The following is a 7579-nucleotide window of genomic DNA, read 5'->3' as shown; positions in this document are numbered from 1 at the left end:
TGTTACAATAATTTGCTTAAAATATCATTTTAAATGCTCCCACATTCCTTTCTTTGGTCAATGGGAAATTGATGCCGATTCCGAATACGTCCTGGCTATTCCGGGAGTGTTGGCAACCCTAGTCCCACTATACATTGAGGACCCTGATCTGCCATTGCTCTCACCATGCTGTAATGAGTTCACACTTGCAGCACGTTTTCAAGCTGGAAGGTGCAGGAAAAGGTTTAACCAAGATGCCTTGATCCAGCAAAATCTAGCCCATTATGCTCTCTGCTTCGTGCAAGAGCTATTTTAACAGCAAGTATTTTATAAAATAAAGTTACCACTGTAAAACACAATGAAAAATTGACTAACATTCATGCTATTCTGCCTGATATGAGCTGAAATTTTTTGTGTGAATCTATCTATCATCGTTTAGAATGTTCTTCAAGTTTAGAATGTTCTTCAAGAATGTTCTTCAAGAATGTTCCAGTCGCGTGAAACTCTGCACCATTTGGAGAATTTGCAATTACCTCCCAAAGGGAATTAGTGCTGCAGCATCCGGCTATCAGCATCGGATAGTAAACTACTACAGCTTGAGTTACTGCTCATGTGCTAAACAATATCAAAAGTGACTGTATATTAAGTTGATACTTGGTAGGGGGCTATCCCTGCATATAGTTCACACCTTCTTGCGAAAATATGTTGTGCTACATTTATTTTTTAGTAATCCTAACTGCAGTCCAAAATATAACATTAAAGACGTGACACATTAAAGGGAAGAGAGTATATTCAGTCCACGACTGAATAATATGATGCTCCTATTTTAATAGTGGTCAGAATTTTTGAATTTATGACACATACAATGGGCTCATGGACTAATTTGGTCATTTAGATTATTGTAGCTTAATTGGATCAACCCTGTGAGCAATCCTCAGTTCCACATTAACCAGTCTAAATCTTTGAAACAACCAAATTAGAACATAAGACAAAAATATGTTGCAGTTACTTTTTAAAATAAATTTAGAGTACCCAATTCTTTTTTTCCAATTAAGGGGCAATTTAGTGTGGCCGGTCCACCCATCCTGCACATCCCTGGATTGTGGGGGCGAAGCCCACGCAAACACGGGAAAATGTGCAAACTCCACACAGGCACTGACCCAGAGCCGAGATCGAACGTGGGGCCTCGGCACTGTAAGGCAGCAGTGCTAACCACTGCGCCACTGTGCTGCCCACAGTTACTTTTTTGCAACTCAGAGAGATGAAATATGTTATGGCATTCGTATCTGTGTGAAATAAAGATGTCTTTCTTCTGGCATAAAACAATAAATGAACAACAATAGGATGGATTCTCCTTTCCTGGGACGAAGGGCTGGATTCTCCGTTTGGGCGACTAAGTCCCCACGCTGATGGTGTGAAAACGGTGGTGTTTTACGCCAGCAAATCTGGCGCAAAACAGCCACTGATTAGCCATTTTGCTGGTGGTTTGTAGGGAGGCGGCGTAGAGCTCCCAGCTCTACCTGCCGATATGGCCCTGAGCATTTCCGGTTCTGTGGCCGCGGACCCGGACCTCAAAAATAATAACCCCCTTCGGAGCTCGCTCGACCCGGAGGCCCGCCTACAGTGCCCCCGGCGCCGAATGAAGTCCCCGCTGCCCGGGGATCGGGCCTCCCCCAATTGTGGCAGTGCTGGACTGAGCTAAGTTGACGATGTGTGAAACCACACGTGCCCCACGCCGTCGGGAACTCGGCCGGTTGGGGACGGAGCTTCGCGGGACGGGCCTCAGGCAATGGCCTGAGGCCGTGGATACGTGGCACTGTCTACTCCTAGACTTCGCCACTTTTCAGGGGGCGTAGCATCGCGAAAGGGACGCCGCCCCGATTTTGGCGTCATCGGGGATTCTCCGTCCCCTTGCCGAACGCAATTTTGACTTCGGGGATCAGAGAATCCAACCCTAAGTGTCGACGCCGGGCCAGGATTTGTGGAATTCCATAACAGCAAAACTGGCGCCACACCTGGACCAATGTAGCGACCGTTAAGGGGCTAGCATCGGCGCCACGTGGAACACAATCAATTCCAATGAGAAACGGTGCGGGCATCGCCGTATTCACAATTGACACTCGGGAGGCTGACAAGCTACAGCCATATATTCACACTTCACTCCTCACACACACCATCCCAGCTAACAAGGTGGCAGCGAGGAGAACGACACCCCATTTCGTGGATTCCGAGCTGCAGACCCTCCTGGACGCAGTGGAGGAGAGGCGGATGACTATGTGCCCCGACCCGGGAAGGAGCCTTCCAGCCACTGCCATTCGCTGTGCCTGGGATGTGCAGCACACTTTACTAGCAAGACCGTCCAACAGGCCAGTAGTGCTGGTAAAAACTGCATAAACTCCTCAAGGGTTGAGGACTAAATTGCAAAGTCGTGGTCCACATAGGTACCAACATAGGTAGGAAAAGGGATAGGGATGTAAGGCAGGAATTCAGGGAGCTAGGGTGGAAACATAGATCATCATAGATTATCATAGAATGTACAGTGCAGAAGGAGGCCATTCAGCCCATCGAGTCTGCACCGGCTCTTGGAAAGAGCACCCTACCCAACGTCAACACCTCTACCCTATCCCCATAACCCAGCAACCCCACCCAACACTAAGGGCAATTTTGGACACGAAGGGCAATTTATCATGGCCAATCCACCTAACCTGCACATCTTTGGACTGTGGGAGGAAACCGGAGCACCCGGAGGAAACCCACGCACACACGGGGAGGATGTGCAGACTCCACACAGACAGTGACCCAAGCCGGAATCGAACCTGGGACCCTGGAGCTGTGAAGCAATTGTGCTAACCACTATGCTACCGTGCTGCCCTAGGACAAACAGAGTTATTATCTCTGGGTTGTTACCCGTGACACGTGCTAGTGAGACGAGGAATAGGGAGAGAGAAAAGTTGAACACGTGGCTACAGGGATGATGCAGGAGGGAGGGTTTCAGATTTCTGGATAATTGGGGCTCATTCTGGGGTCGGTGGGACATCTACAAACGGGATGGTCTACACCTAGACGAGAGGGGTACCAATATCCTGAAGGGGGAACTTTGCTAATGCTCTTCGGGAGGGTTTAAACTAGTTCAGCAGGGGATTGGGAACCTGAATTGTAGCTCCAGTACACAGGAGGCTGAGAGTAGTGAGGTCATGAGTAAGGTATCAAAGTTGCAGGAGTGTACCGGCAGGCAGGAAGGTGGTTTAAAGTGTGTCTTCAATGCCAGAAGCATCCGGAATAAGGTGGGTGAACTTGCGGCATGGGTTGGTACCTGGGACTTCGATGTTGTGGCCATTTCGGAGACATGGATAGAGCAGGGACAGGAATGGTTTTTGCAGGTGCTGGGGTTTAGATATTTCAATAAGCTCAGGGAAGGTTGTAACAGAGGGGGAGGGGTGGCATTGTTGGTCAAGGACAGTATTACGGTGGCAGAAAGGATGTTTGATGAGGACTCGTCGACTGAGGTAGTATGGGCTGAGGTTAGAAACAGGAAAAGAGAGGCACCCTGTTAAGGGTTTTCTATAGGCCTCCGAAAAGTTCCAGAGATGTAGAGGAAAGGATTGCAAAGATGATTCTGGATAGGAGCGAAAGCAACAGGGTAGTTGTTATGGGGGACTTTAACTTTCCAAATATTGACTGGAAACGCTATAGTTCGAGTACTTTAGATGAATCTGTTTTGTCTAATGTGTGCAGGAGGGTTTCCTGACACAGTATGTAGATAGGCCAACGAGAGGCGAGGCCATATTGGATTTGGTACTGGGTAATGAACCAGGACAGGTGTTAGATCTGGAGGTAGGTGAGCACTTTGGTGATAGTGACCACAATTCGATTATGTTTACTTTAGTGATGGAAAGGGATAGGTATATACCGCAGGGCAAGAGTTATATCTGGGGGAAAGGCAACTATGATGTGATGAGGCAAGACTTAGGATGCATCGGATGGAAAGGAAAACTGCAGGGGATGGGCACAATGGAAATGTGGAGCTTGTTCAAGGAACAGCTACTGCTTGTCCTTGAAAAGCATGTACCTGTCAGGCAGGGAGGAAGTGGTCGAGCGAGGGAACCGTGATTTACTAAAGCAGTTGAAACACTTGTCAAGAGGAAGAAGGAGGCTTATGTAAAGATGAGACATGAAGGTTCAGTTAGGGCACTCGAGAGTTACAAGTTAGCTAGGAAGGACTTAAAGAGAGAGCTAAGAAGAGCCAGGAGGGGGCATGAAAAGTTTTTGCCAGGTAGGATCAAGGATAACCCTAAAGCTTTCTATAGATATGTCAGGAATAAAAGAATGACTAGGGTAAGAGTAGGGCCAGTCAAGGACAGTAGTGGGAAGTTGTGCATGGAGTCCGAGGAGATAGGAGAGGAGGGAAATGAATATTTTTTGTCAGTATTCATACAGGAAAAAGACAATGTTGTCGAGGAGAATACTGAGATTCAGGCTACTAGACTAGAAGGGCTTGAGGTGTTAGCAATTCTGGAAAGTGTGAAAATAGATAAGTAGGTTCTTTACTCAGAGAGTAGTAAGGGCGTGGAATGCCCTGCCTGCAACAGTAGTGAACTTGCCAACACTAAGGGCATTCAAATGGTCATTGGATAGAAATATGGACGATAAGGGAATAGTGTAGATGGGCTTTAGAGTGGTTTCACAGGTCGCCGCAACATCGAGGGCCGAAGGGCCTGTACTGCGCTGTAATGTTCTATGTTCTAAGGCAGCCAGGGTGAGGAGACAACACTGTGCCCCTGGTACTAACCCCCGTCCCACATACCCATAACCCTACTCACCCCCCACAACTCAGAGGGTGGCCGAACCCCCACCCTGCACCACATGATGGCACCCACAGCGGCCGCTATGGTCAGGCGCCCTGGGCCACTGAGGCCACCAGCTTCTCAGCCCCTGGGCTGCATGCATTGGACTGTTTAAAACCGTGGTGTTTCTGTTTCTCTCCGCTCCCCCCACCCTCCCAAACCCCCACCCCCAACTCCAGGAGAAGGCCGCCCATAACTGCCAGGAGCGGGAGAAAACTGGAGGGGAACTGCTGGACCTTTTTCACCCTCACCATGACAAAACTGAGGGCCCTGGACGTGGTCAGTGGTCTGGAGGTAAGGGAGGTCACCAGGGTGGAATTCAGCCGCGGGCAAGGAAGTGAGACCCTGCTTAGATGTGGTTTCCCCTGACACGTGTGTCAACACCCCCGCACACTACTCTCACACTTGCTCACTCACCCTCAGCATCACACTCACCCTCAGCATCATGCTCCGCATCACCATCACCCTCAACCCCACAACCCCCAGCCCCCGGTCTAATCATACATCTTGTCTTGTGTCTCGCAGGACCTGCTGGTGATGGGGTGGGTCCATCTGATGTCCCCTGCCCTCAGCCAATGCCACAGCTGGAGCCCCCATGTGAGCCGAGCATTGACGAGGAGAGCAGCCCGAACACCAGCCCTCATCCTGAGACTCAGGAAGAGACATAGATTTCCCATCACAGCTGTCTCCAACACCTTCCACCATCCGAGAGACACTCACCTCAGTTGGGCACTTTAGTGAAGAGGCTCCTGGAACAGTATCTGGTGTGCACCACACAGCTGATCCGGTACAGCAGGTGGAGGTAGGAACACTCAAGGGAGCGGACGGTCGGAGGGCTGGCCAACCGCAGGAAGTAGCCGCCGTGCAGACAGGTTTGGGGCTTCTGGAATGGACGATCCCATTGATTGTGGAGATGCAGCCGCAGAGCCAGGGACTACATGAGGGGTTGTCGGCGAGCATCCAGCACCTGCAGGTGCAGGTGGAGGAGTCCAACCTCATGCAAGAGCAGGAGGTGGTGCTAACCATCATGCCACCCAGGCCAATGCCACACGGATGGCGTCCACGGTGGAGGCATTGGGGGAGAGGGTTGCAGCTATACATCACCATGTCCAAGGCCTGGGGCATTCTGTGCAGGTGCTGGCCAAGGCCCTGGACAGGGCTGCCGCCTCACAGGCAGCCATTGCAAGAGCCACCTGGAAATTGCACGGCGCTTCTGAACGTGGTCCAGTCACAGCAGGCCATGGCTGAAATTGTCGGCGGTATTGGATGTAAAGTCTAATGATGACCATGAAACCATTGTCGATTGTCGTCAAAACCCATTTGGTTCATTAATGTCCTTTAGGGAAGGAAATCTGCCATCCTTACCTGGTCTGACCAACATATGACTCCAGACCCACAGAAATGAGTTGACTCTTAACTGCCCTCTCAAGGGCAATTAGGGGTGGGAAATAAATACTGGCACCGTCTGCAATGGCCACGTCCCATGAACGAATTAAAAAAAAAGCTTCAGGATGTTGAAGTACCGCTTGATCACGCTCCTTGTCACTGCATGGGCGTCCTTGTAGCGGGTCTCCGCATCAGTCTGTGGGCTCCGGATCGGCGTCATCAGCCACGACTGCAGCGGATAACCCCTGTCACCCAGGAGCCAACCTCCCAGCCGGTGGGATGCCTCAAAGAGGTCAGGAACCATCGAGTGTGCCAGGATGAAGGAGTCGTGCACACTGCCTGGGTATCTGGCGCAGACGTGTAAGATACACATCTGATGGTCACGTATCAGCTGCACGTTCATCAAGTGGAACTCCTTCTGGTTTGTGAACAGCGGCCTGTCATCTGCAGGTGCTCATAAGGGGACATGCATCTCGTCGATTACCCACTGGACCCAGGGTATCCCGGCATCCTAGTGGGCATCCTAGTGGGCTTGGTCCACATTGAAATGGATGTATTGAGCCGATTGGGTATACAGGGCCTCCGTGATGGCATGGATGCACTGTACACTGAGGTCTGTGAGATCCTGGACAGGTCCACACTCAGTGCCTGGAAGGACCCCGTGGCATAAAAGTTCAGGGCGACCATCACCTTGACGACCACTGGGAATGCGTGTCCTCCCCCATACTCCAGTGGTGTATGGTACACTTGACACCACGGGGATTTCTGTGGCAGATATGTTGCACTGTCTTCCTGCTCAGATGGAGTCTTCGACGGCATGCCCGGTCCATCAGGTCCTCGATTGACAGGCATTGCTGTACACACAAGGCCTCATGCGGCACCTCCTTTGCAGCTCCTTATTCTCGGCAGCCGGCTCTCCATCCTGGGTGGCTGCCTCCTGTTCCTGTGGGGGAGGCTTCACTACTGCAAGCTCCGCTGCTGCAGCTTCCTCCTCCTTGAGCAGCGTCAGCTCGTACAGCCACAGTGCATTCCCCAGGGCTGCGGCGACTAGCAGGAAGGCCACCATTGCTGGTTCACCAGGCTGCATGGTGGCCCCGGTTGGCACTGCGGGCTCTGCCCCCGCATGTCCCCTCTCCATCTCCACACCTCTGCCCTTGTTGGTGCCCGGCACCATGGGGGCCTCTGGCCCTGGCACTCATCCCTGATGTGGGTTGGCACTGGCGCTGACCATGCCAGCGGTACACTCCATGGCCCCTCTCTGGCTTTCCCGTAGGGGCTACATTGGCGTTGCCCTCGAGTGGCCGCCTGATGTCCCACCAGCAGGTTGCGGCCGGTTGGGTGGTGGGGGTATGGCGGAGGGTGGGGTGTGG

Source organism: Scyliorhinus torazame, chromosome 15, assembly GCF_047496885.1.
Source record: "Scyliorhinus torazame isolate Kashiwa2021f chromosome 15, sScyTor2.1, whole genome shotgun sequence".
In the NCBI taxonomy this organism is placed as follows: Eukaryota; Metazoa; Chordata; class Chondrichthyes; order Carcharhiniformes; family Scyliorhinidae; genus Scyliorhinus; species Scyliorhinus torazame.
Note: the sequence above shows the minus strand (reverse complement) of the source record.